This window comes from Petaurus breviceps, unplaced genomic scaffold, assembly GCF_028583685.1.
Source record: "Petaurus breviceps papuanus isolate PSGF00001 unplaced genomic scaffold, PetGlider_PUasm1.0 79, whole genome shotgun sequence".
Taxonomy (NCBI): Eukaryota; Metazoa; Chordata; class Mammalia; order Diprotodontia; family Petauridae; genus Petaurus; species Petaurus breviceps.
The window spans coordinates 15,423,705-15,436,058 of record NW_027186523.1 but is presented as its reverse complement, the minus strand read 5'-3'; the positions used below and the strand labels follow the sequence as shown (position 1 = coordinate 15,436,058).

Sequence of the window (12,354 nt, the reverse complement as noted above, 5' to 3'; positions counted from 1 at the left end):
AGGTTTATGCAAGAAACACACAGATTTGATAGAATGTATTCTGAGGGAAAGGCACCAGCAATAGATTGTTCTGGGAAAGGATTCTTGTAGAAGGTGGGATTTTAAGTCAAAGGAAGAACTAAAGGGGAACTAAAAGGAGGGAGTAAAGTGGAAAGACATGACAGGAATATGTGCAAGCCAGTATAAAGGCATAAATTGGGAGATGGGTCAGCCTGCATTAAATGTTCACATTCAACTTTCAATGAGTATGATTGATATAAATATACATACATATTATATACGTATATAAATTGTAGAGTGCATGATGAGGAATAAAGTATTAGAAGACTAGAAAGATGAGAATGGACCAGACTGTAAAGATTTTTCAATGACAGATTATATTTGATCAGGGAAATAATAGGAAGTCACTGGAGTTTACTGAGTAGGGTATGGGATATGGTCAGACCTGCACTTTAAAATAATCACTTTGGCCCCTGAGCAATGATGCCCTCAACAGGGAAGATGTACTTAGAAGAGGCACTGCTCAAACTGAAATTTGACCAAAGCTCAGAAGGCCAAATGTCATGACTAATATTACTAGGAGAACCTGGCATTGCCCTCCCCACCAGAAAAGGCCACTGATCATAGGATCGTATACTTAGACAAAGAAGGGCCTCAAGGCAATCAATTTCAAACCTCTCTTTTTACTAATGAGGAATTAGAGAACCAGGGTGGATAAGAGATTTGATTAAGTGTCAGAGGCAGGTTTTTGCAATTCTCCAACTCACCTCACTATTCACCTCTTATTTGAAGGCTGGTACCAACAACAGCCGCTGCTCTCTCTTAGAGCAATAATAGCTCAGTATTAGCAAGCAAGAAGAGTCTCCTAATTCACTCATTCTATACTTCCTTTTAAAGTCTATCTTGTGTAGCAGTCACAGAGAAAGTGATTTAGGGAGCAGAGGGGGAAAAACTAGCTAAATAATATTCCTAAACAATCAGACCCATCATCTGTTACCTTCTTTTGTTTTTAACCTTCTATATATGTCTCTCTCTCTTTTAAATTTAAGTTCATCATCTGTACATTTATACTTGCCTCTTTGGCTGGCTACCTTTTTTGTCCTTTGTGGAATTGTTTCCTTATAACTTTGAAATTTTCATTCTGAACATTTCATCTCATCTGGATTGACTCCTCAGTAGGAATTCAGGTCATGAGATGCTACCTAAGCCTTTTTCTCTAGACCCTTTGAAATTTACTCTCCCCAAACTGGGGTACATGTCTAACTACACCTGAATTTCCTCTCCTCTTTTACAAATTCTAAGACAGGTTGGTCACTTTCCCAAAGTGACCTGGTCTTTCTTGTTGGTCAGAATTAGGTTTCAAATCACATTTCCCCTTTTCATTTTCCACCTTTAGAAAGATGAAATTATCATTAAGGAAGACTAAGAATCTTAGGAGACTGCAACTGGGCTAAGCTGATTGGCTGTCTACACTAAGTTCAGCATTAACATGGTGTGCCTCTGGGAGACTGAGAGTGGGTAGGAGGGCATCAGATTGCTTAAGGAACAAGGAATTGATGCAGACTGGAAAGTGAGCAGGTCAAAACTCCCTTGCCAATAAGAGTGAAATTGGAGCTTGTATCTCCCTGCTCTTACAGTCTGGAAAAGATAGGAAGACCCAATCTTTGAAAATAAATGCTTATTGCCATAAATTGTTACTGCTCATATAGGTTCCTAGGAATGGTTTGAAGAAAACCCTGCAGTTTCAGAAGAGAACACTCACATTCTCCATGCTGGTGAAAATAAACTCAGAAATAGATCACGCCAAAAGGACTACACCAAAAAGTTTGAGGGTAGGGTTGGGGGATTTGTAGCAAAAGACTGTTTTATAGTGGAGGGATAAAGAAATGAAACAGCATGAAAACAATCCCAGAGGATAAGATAACTTGTGACCAATCAAAGAAAATTGAAAAGATTCTCAGAAATAAGAGCAAAGACATAAAAAGATAATACTTTGGAAAACCTGAAACCAATAAGAGAAAAAAAATAAGTAGGTTACACTAGCTCAATTTCAGGATAGTAGAATTACAGGATTAGAAAACATTTTAAATGGTCACTGAGTCCAATCTCCTCACTTTCCTGACATAACTATATGCATCATCTTTGGGATTCCCCTCTGAACCCTTGCCAATGCTTGCCATGCCTCTCTCTTACTCTAGATCAAAAAATACACACAAATAAATTTAACAAAATTGTGGTCTGTGCTATGGAAAATGATGAATTCATTTTTTCTTACTTCATTCTTCATTTCTATTCGATCCTATGCATAAAGAAACAGAAGGGTCTCCCCTTGAAACAAGAAAGTTCCTTAGGTCTAAGGAAAGATATATTAAGTCATATACTAAGTTGCCTGGATTCTTAGAATAAAATTTAAATAACCCTGACATCACACTTTATGTGGTTTAATTGCAAACAACAAATCTGTCAAAAATTTCCTCCCACCACCACTCAGTCTACTAAATGAGGATGTTGGTAGGAGATAGGGAAGCGGAGTCAATTTTTAATTTCATTACATTTGGGAAAAGTGTAATAATCTTAGAGGAAAAAAGATGAAGGAAATAACACATCTAATAGAAATCCCAATGTTCTGAGAACTGTAATTTTCAAGTTGTGACAAGAGATTTATTTAAATTCTGAAGGAAACTATTAAAAGAGCAATACTGAATTTACATCTAAATGAAAACCTCATGACAAAATATGAGAAAGGTCAAATAAAATAACTTTAAATATGATAAATATTTTCTGCACCTAAAGATAAGCTGTAAAAATTATGAAGGCTAAATTTATTTTTCTTTCCCTCTATTGAAAACCTAGGTCAGTCTCCAAATATGAAAGCCAATAACCTCAGTTGGCAATCATCAACCTTTGTTCAGCTATGGTTTTTAGAATAAACCAGGGGTGAAGAACCTACAACCTCAAGCCTACATGTGGCCTCTAGGTCCTCAAGTGCTTCTCTTTGACTGAATCCAAACTTCACAGAACAAATCCCCTTAATTATAAAACTTGGACTCAGTCAAAAGGCCATACCCAAGGACCTAGAAGGCCGAATGTGGCCTTGAGGTTGCAGGTTCCCCACCTCTGTAATAAACCATTTGTCGCTTTAAATCAGATTCATAAAGAACTAAAACTATTTGTTATTCCATTCAGAATTTCAAGTCAGGAGGAACTGCATTCAAACTCTATTTGTACTATTTGTGTCCTGTGTGATCTAGGGTGAGTTAGTCGCTTGGCCTCTCCAAGTCTCGGTTTCATCATTTGTAGAATTGGAGAATTGGCCTACCTCAAGAGTAGTTAACCTGTGGTCCATGAACTTGTTTTTTAAATGCTCTAATAACCATAGCCAAAACACAGCTCAGTCCCTACTGTTTAATAAATGCTAGATGACTGTATTTCATTTCAAGTGGTTTTCTTTATAGTTCTATGTAGTACTTTATTTTATTTTATATATTAACAATATTATTCTGAGAAATGGTTAATAGGCTTCTTCACCACACTGCCAGAAAGGTCAGTGACATTGCCAGAAAGGGTTAAGACCTCTGGTATGGATAATTCCCGGAATCCTCTCCAACTCTGTATTCCATGGATTTTTGATTCTATTAATACCAAAATAGAAAGGGACAAATTGGTAGTAGAACTTAAAAAAGAGACACATTCTTTCCTTCTAGAAAAGAAGAATTTTAATTCTTTCCTATTGGAGATGGAAATGGCAAATCATTCCAGTATCATTGTTTTTTGGTTTTTTTGCTTTTTGGAAGGCAGCTGGGGTTAAGTGACTTTCTGAAGATCATACAGCTAGTTTTTGTGTTAAGTGTCTGAGGCCGGATTTGAACTCAGGTACTCCTGAATCCAGGGCTGGTGCTCTATTCACTGTGCCACCTAGCTGCCCCCCAGTATCATTGTGAAGAAAACTTCAAAATATGTCTGAAAGCGTCAGACACAACTGAAAACAACTAAACAATAACAACATTCTTTCACACCCCAGTCGTCTGGGTAGACTTATCCTATAGATTATTCAGTTCCCATGTCACTCCTCTGCTACTGAAGTTCCAATGATTCCCTCTGTTTCCAGTATAAAATTCAAAATCTTCTCTTTGACTTAGAAAGCCCTTGGTAGCAAGATGGCTCAATGGATAGAGTGAGGAGAATTGGAAGACAGTTCAAATGTTGACAAACACTTCTTAGCATTGTGGTTGTGGCCAAGTCACCTGACCTGTCTCCCCAGAGTTTCCTCATCTGCAAAATGAGGGTAATAATAGTATTTCCCTTCAAGGGGTTGTAGTGAGGACCAAATGAGACAACACATGTAAGGTGCTTTGCAAACCTTAAAAGTGCTTATACATTCTAGCTATCATCCTCATCTACAATCTGATTTCAGCTGACTTCTCCAGACTTATTGAATACCACTCTCCTTCACACTCTCTACATTCCTGACTATCTGGACACCTCGATGCTTCCTGTGCATCACATTCCCTTGTCTCCCTGCCTTGTACAAACTGTTGCCCCTCCCAGAAATATTCTGTCTTCACCTCTCAGATTCCCTTTATTGTTGCTGAGTGGTTTCAATCTTATCTGACTTTCCATGACCCCATTTTCTTGGCAAAGATACTGGTGTTGTTTACCATTTCCTTCTCCATATCATTTTTACAAAGGAGGAAACTGAGGCAAGTAGGGTAAAGTGACTTGCCCAAGGTCATATAGCTAATAAGTGTCTGAGGCCAGATTTGAACTCAGGAAGATGAGTCTTCCTGACTCCCAGTTCAGTGCTCTATGCACTATGGAACCACCCAGCTCCCCTAGCTTTCTTTAAAGCTCACTGAAGTGCTACTTATTACCAGAAGCCCATCCTGATTCTTACATTTACAAGTATAAAAATCACTCTGTATGTATTCCCTCCTTTATATTATAGTTTGTATTAGGGCAGAAGATGACTATAGATTCATCTTCCTGAGAAGCCTGGAAGTTCTTCAGAATAAGTGACTTTCTGTTATTAATGGCTTTCAAATTTTAATACAAGTTCTTTGAGAATGCTGTTCAAAATGTCATTATTTCTCACTTCTAAATGTATAGGCAACTATGTCAAATTTGCAAGAATAAGAGTCACTCCTCAATTAAAAAATATTCAAGGGATATGAAAAGGCAATTTTCAGAGGAAGAAATCCATGCTATCAATAATCATGTGAAAAATATTCTGATTCACTAATAATTAGAAAAATGCACATCAAAACACTACCTCACATCCAAATTTACTAAGATGACAAAAAAGAAGGAAAATGACAAATGTTGGAGTGGCTGTAGAAAAACAGATACACGGATGAATTGTTAGTGAACCTGTGAGAATTAGACCAATCATTCCAAAAATCAATTTGTAACTCTGTCCCAAAAGTTATTAAATTGTTCACACCTTTTGACTTAACAATACTACTAGTAGGTCAATACTCCAAAAAGATCAGGTTTTTTGTTTGTTTGTTTGTTTTTGTGTGGCAAAGAACTGGAAACTAAGGAGATTCCAACAGATTAGCTGAACAAGTAATAGTATATGAATTTAATGGAATACTACTTTGTTGTAAGAAATGATGAAGGGGATGGATTCAGAAAAACCTTGGAAGACATGTATGAATTAATACAAAGTGAAATGAGCAAAACCAGGAAAATATTTAGCACAGTAATAGCAATATTGTGAAGATAATCAACTGTTGAAAGATTTATTAACTCTGATCAACAAAACGGCCCACCAAAATCTCAAAGGACTCATGATGAATCATGCTATCCATCTTTAAATAAAGAACCAATGGACTGAGAATACAGACTGAAGTATATCTGCTTCCTTTTTTTTGTTAGCAATGCTAACTCAGAAACTTGTTTTGCATGACTATACATATTTGAAATGTGTTTTGTTTTTCTTGCCTTCTCAATTGGCAAGTGAGAGGGAAGGAGAGAGAAAAGAACTGAATATGTGGAACAGAAAATAAAATAATGATTTTCTACAGTCATATTCCGGAGGAAGAGGATTTGATATGTATTTAAATCATACTCACTGGTTAGCTGTTGCTAAGGAAAATGACTGTTTGCATAATAAAGTATTGATCAAAAAACGTGCTAAAACTTGGAGTTCCTTCAAAAACAAGCACACACAGGTATAGAGAGGTAGATAGTTGGAAAGAAATTCTATTTGCCTAGAGAGAAGCAATTAGGGGAGGGGGCAAGGTTGTAGAAAATCTAACAGTCAATGTGGGTCCAAGCCCCTTTTTCTTTGGACATCATGATGGGAGGAAAAGATGCAAGGGCTGACTATCTCAAACAAGACAAGACTGAAAGAACTGAAGTCATTTGGCTTCTTACTTCAGAGCAGGCTATTAATGGATGGCTGCTTTTCCCATGCTTTTGAAAAAGAAAATTCAACATGCAAATTAGTTTTACTGTTCTATTAACTTAATTTTCTGTACTGAGTACAACTTAATACTATCACTGCATAAGTATAAAAAGGCTGCCATCAGGCTTAGACCTTTTACTATCAATTAAAATGACTTTTTTCCCACTAATGAGGCAGTAATTCCAAATGTCAAACCATGAAAAGTGTTGAGGATGGGTGAGAATAATTGAAAGCTGAAATATCCATGCACTTTAAGATTTGCAAAAGTACTTTACAAATATCTCCTCTGATCCTCCCAACAACCCTGAGAGCTATGTGCTATTATTAGCCCCATTTTACAGTTGAGAAAACTGAGCCAGGCAGAGTTTAAGTGACATCCAGGGTCACAGAGCTAGTAAGTATCTCAGGCAAGATTTGAACTTGGGTCTTTCTGGATCCAGGTAGAGCTCTCTAGTCACTGCACCAGCACAATGGAGCTGAATCCTCAAAGACGGTGAGTGAAGGCAGGTTTAACCTACTTTAAGAGAAGTGTTTAAGCAGTTCAGCACCCATTCACATATAATTAAAGGGACAATAATATATTATCTTTATTCATTAAAATGAGTCAGACATGGCCTTGATTTGGCAACACTTAGCTATTTATTTGTGCTTCTACATGTTTGGGTAGAGATAGGGCTAGACCTGTGATTTCTCCGGTAAAGGGAATTCCCAGGGAGGAAACTCTCTCCATCAATGCAGATTGGTATTTTTTTTTAACAACTTAGAGTCTTAGAAAGCTGCCTAGAGTACTGAGAAGATAAATGACATGCCTGGGGTTATAAGCCAGTTATTATATGAATTTGCACTTCATATTTTCATTGGGATGGAATCACCACATTTTGCTGGGGCAGTGAGGTAGAAGCAGTGGATAAAGCACAAGGACCAGAGCCAGGAAGACTCATCATCCAGAGTTCAAATCTAGCCTGTGTGACCCTGAGCAAGTCACTTAACCCTTTTGGCCTTATTTCCTCATCTGTAAAATGAGCTGGAGAGGGAAATGGCAAACCACTCAAGAAGCATTGCCAAGAAAACCCCAAATGGGGTCACAAAGAGTTGGACATGACTGGGGCGGGGGGGAAGACTGACCATATTTTACACAAGTATAACCTCAAACAGAATTCAAATACATATAACCACTTCAGGGGATTCATTATTCACAATAATCAGGACCTCTATGAGTCAGAAGCAGAAAGGTAATGAAATTCATTTTTTAAAAATGTTCCAGATCACTGTCTTTCAAACAGTCTTAAATTAGAAAAGGACACCTCTATTTACTAAGTTACCGCTTAAAAATAAAAAGAAACCTATTTGGTACATAACTGCTTCTTTTTCAATGCAATATTCCTAACTTCTTCCTTAACTTGGTAATTCCATGATGACAACTCACCTCCAAAAGCCTGAAGAGCCATGACAAGACAGTATAAAATACACTTACAACTAGTTTGATTTTCATTGAGATCGATTCCCAGACACAGTACAATTTTACATCTAAATCTCCTGGGGCAGATTTGTCAAAAGAGAAAGCATCAATTTTTTTTGGTGTTTTCCCAAATACAATACTTAGTAATTTCTTGTGACATTTTCACTCTTTTGGGTTCTCAAGATTTTCTTTACTTCTCATTTTTCACAGTCTCTACTGGCCCAAAGTTAGATAACTAACAAGTTTCAAATGAAAGAATTTGTATTTGTATCCTTAGGGCCTAGTCCAGTACCTAGCAATCAGTAGGTGCTAAATAAATGCTTGTTGACTGATTATAAAAGCAGTGTCAGGATTTATAGGGCAGTATCCATTTCATGCTATAATTGTTTTCTGTAACAAAGGACAGTAATTCATTTCTACTATGCTCAAATTATTTGTGAGATATTGGTGGTCACGGAGTCATAGGAAGCCAGTCATTGGCCATTACACATGGTTCATTAGCAAACATCAGAAAATAGAGACAGATAAAACAGTTATTAAGCACTTTGCTTGGAATAGAAACATAAGCAACACAAGATATTAAAGGAAATGTGGCTGGATGTTGAAAATTGGAGATTTAATTCTTCTGAAACTAAATTTAGTTTCATTCTGATATAGATGCAACTAAAAAAAATCTATGTCTGCAATGACATGGTGTTCACATTAAACTTTCAATGAGTATTACATATGTGCGTTTGTTTATTTATAGATTTTTAACAGATCCATGATTTTATGAATACAGACCAATCATGTCAAATTCAAAGACAGCATATTAACCTAGTTTTAAAACTTAACATTCTCTGTGTTTTATTTTTATTTATTTTGTTAAATATTTCCCAATTACATTTTAATGTGGTTCTTGCTGTGATAAGAAGTGTTGCTGGCCCAATGTAGCCCTCAGGGCACATTATTTGACACCTTTGGGGTAGATTATCCCTGGAGAATGCCCCTCCCATGGAGTTCAGCACCTTCTCTGAGACTTATGTCTTCAGATAGCAACTAGGGACACTGAAAGGTTAAATTACTTGCCCAAGGTCACACTGCTAGTATGTGTCATAGGTGTAAGGGAACATGGGGTGGGGGATTGAATATTGGTCTTGGATTCAGAAGACATGAGATATATATATATATATATATATATATATATATATATATATATATATATAGAGAGAGAGAGAGAGAGAGAGAGAGAGAGAGATAGGTATGTATGATGATTAACAGATATGACTTGATATTAAGTAATGTTTATATAGCATTTTATGGCTCACGATGCACTTTACACATATTCTCCTAATATCTTCTTAGTATATATGCAAATATGCACATAGCAATTTTCATAGTCTCCTGCATTAGTCTGTGAACTCCTTCAGAACAAAGACTGGGCTTGCGGGGGCTTTCTTGGTTCATTTGTGGGACTTGAGGCCTTTTTTGTACTTTCGAAGTTTAGCTTAGTGCCTGGAATATAGCAGATCTTCAATAAATACTTGTGAGACTGACGGACAAAAGCAGAATCCTGACTTTGGGAACTGACAGGAAAGAAATTGCTTTATCATAGCTAAACCTACCTAGGTAGCCAGTTGACTCTGAGATCCTAGCAGCATCCTTATTTTAAACCTAATCTGTCCTGGACATAGAGTAGTAACCAAGACAAGGCGAACAAGGCTTTGTTAGTGTAAGGGCACCAAAATTTATAGGCCTCAGCAGGACTTGCAATCCTTCAGCAGCATAGAGACTACTGAACTCAATACCAATAATTCGTTGAAATAGGAAACTCCCAGGTGGCCTGTGCTACTCTCTCTGCTTCTTGCCTTCCTTGCTGCCTCCCGCAATGGGGTGGATGGGGTGTTCAGGAGGAACCTCTGGTGTGAGGGCCTGCCAAGCCCTCTTCAGGGCTGCTCATCTATCTTTGGGGTACACTTGATGAGCCCTACTCTCACCTGGTGACTCCTAGAAGCTGAAGCACACACAGCAACCACACCCAGGTAAACCATCTCAGCAACCGGGCTAAATCAGGTTAAAGGTGACTCACAGGCCTCACACCTGTCAGTGAGTTAGGGGGATGTCCACCTCAAACACAAGAAGACTTTCCCGGAGAAATGGGTGAATGAGAACCATCTGCTCCCCTGGCCATGAGGGCAGAAGGAGGTTCTGTGGAGCCCTTGGGTCTTGGCCAGGCACCAGAGGCACCACGGTCATCCACTGCGGCCTGGGCCACAGCCAGTCGTCCTGACTTTTGTCTTGCCACCGGACTTCTATGATTCAGGAACAGAGTGTGAAGCTTACAACTCGACACAAACTCTACCTCACTTATATCCAATTCATGCACAACCTGTAATGTCACTGGTTCTCTTCCAAAACTATGGACAAACAACAACCTCCCCCTTCCTCAGTGGTAGCCTCTTTATAACCTAAGGTCTATCCTTCCATAGAGTTGTTTAAAGGGTTTATTTTACTACTGACAGAAAAAATTCCTAGTTACAGTTCCATTTGGACAGGTAGTAAAATGGTTAACACAATAAAGTAAATTCATTCAGTCCCTACTCCAAATGTACTGCCAAACTAACTGTACTGCCCTGCCTAGTTCTCAGTTACCTCAGTTACCCAATAAGACCATCAGTAGAGTCCTCCTTTATATAAACTGGGCTCAGAAGGATGGAATGGTACTTATGTTTAAGAGACACTTGGCATGTCTAACAGCAATTCAACTGAACAATCATGTATTGAGTGCCTGCCATTTGCAAGGTACAGTGCTAGATGCTGGAGACCACAAGATGGAAATCAGCTCACTTGTTCTCAGGGCATTTATAATGTATGATGGGGCCACAATACAAACTGATGAAGAGTTTCCAAGTTATCTGGTCAACAGGTTCAAGCAAAGACAGTCAGCCAAATCTCACAAAGGGTATTTTTTTTTAACATGAATTAACAAGGCCTCTATACTAATCCAATTAACAATATAATAACCAAATTGTCTCTTCACTTTGCACTGTCTAGACATCACCACTTCAGCAACATTAGCACTTATCAACTGGCAAACAGGGCAGCACCTATGTGACCTTGGTGGGCCTCAATTTCCTCATTTGTGAAATGAGAAAGGTTGGGTTAGTTGACCTTTAAGGTCCTTCCCGGATCCAAATCTAGGATCCTAAGCTACTTACTATAAGTGGTTTCAGTTTCCTCATCTACAGAACCTGGACACCAGACTAAAGGAACTGGGAGATACCATTCAGTTCCAAATTCCCCAATCCTCAGAGTCCTAAAGCCTTTCAGAGATGCAAACCTAATTCATAATTAGCCCAAAGACCAATGCCAAACAAGAAAGCCAGCAGCCTTAAGGGGAAAAAAAGTTTCCTGGCATCATTGCAGGCTTTGTCCAATAATCCTGTATACAAACTAAGAACATTTACAATTCTCAAGGAAAAGTCTATACAAGCTGGATTTCATCAAAGCTAGTAATCCAAGCAAATCTGTATCAAGTTCTGTTATGTGGCCCCTGAGGGAAAATTCCAAACTCAGGAATCACTTAAACAGGGAAGAGCAGAAGCTTATGAATGAATTGCTGAGATGTTTCAGTGGCTTTTTGTCGTTATTCAGTCATTTTTCAGTCCTGCCCAACTCTCTGTGACCCCATTCGAGTTTTCTTGGCAGAGATACTGGAGTGGTTTGCCATTTCCTTCTCCAGATCATTTTACAAATGAGGACACTGAGGCAAATAGGGTTAAGTAACTTGCCCAGGGTCACATAGCTATTAATTATCTGAGGCTAGATTTGACCTCAGGAAGATGAGACTCACTAACTCTAGACCCAGCACAGCGCCACCTAGCTGAACTGGTAGTAAGAACTAAGAAAACTGTAAATAGATATGCCCCCTTTTCCATAAAAGCAGATTACATCAAAATAATAATAATAATAATAACAATAGCTAGAATTTACATAGTGCCTACCACTATATGCTAGGCACTGTACTAAGCACTTTGCAATTATCTAATTTGACCCTCACAACCACCCTGGGAAACAAGCACTATTTATTATTATCCTTATCTTATAGTTTAGAAAACTGAAGCAGAAGAAGAATAAGTGACTTGGCAAGATCACACAGCTAGGACATTGTCCCTGTGTCACCCAGGGGCTACTTTCTTTTGTTTCATCCAAAGAGAAAATCCAAAAAGGCTTAAGTTTTCTGTGCAGGGAAACAGATTTACGTCCATATGTAATAAATCAAACCTTTAAATTTCACCTCTGAGGAACTTTTATTTGAAATAAAAATGACCACATCTCATCAGTGAAACTGTTTCATCAATATGATGACAAATAAAAAAAATTATTTTCCTGTAACTTCACTAAAACCTGCTATTTTCAGTTCAATCAAATGTTAGAGCGGGTGTGTGTGTGTGTGTGTGTGTGTGTGTGTGTGTGTGTGTGTGTGTGTGTGTGTGTGTGTGTGTGT

The 12,354-nt window shown here is 38.1% G+C and overlaps 1 protein-coding gene and 1 pseudogene across 1 annotated transcript in view; one reads left to right on the top strand and one right to left on the bottom strand.

Moving 5' to 3' along the window:
• The window catches only part of LOC138175841 (glyceraldehyde-3-phosphate dehydrogenase-like), a 303,386-nt pseudogene that overhangs the window by 54,380 nt on the left and 236,652 nt on the right, over nt 1-12,354 (top strand).
• Nucleotides 1-12,354, bottom strand: part of CAMK1D (calcium/calmodulin dependent protein kinase ID) — a 482,788-nt gene that overhangs the window by 302,081 nt on the left and 168,353 nt on the right. The window lies entirely within an intron of this gene.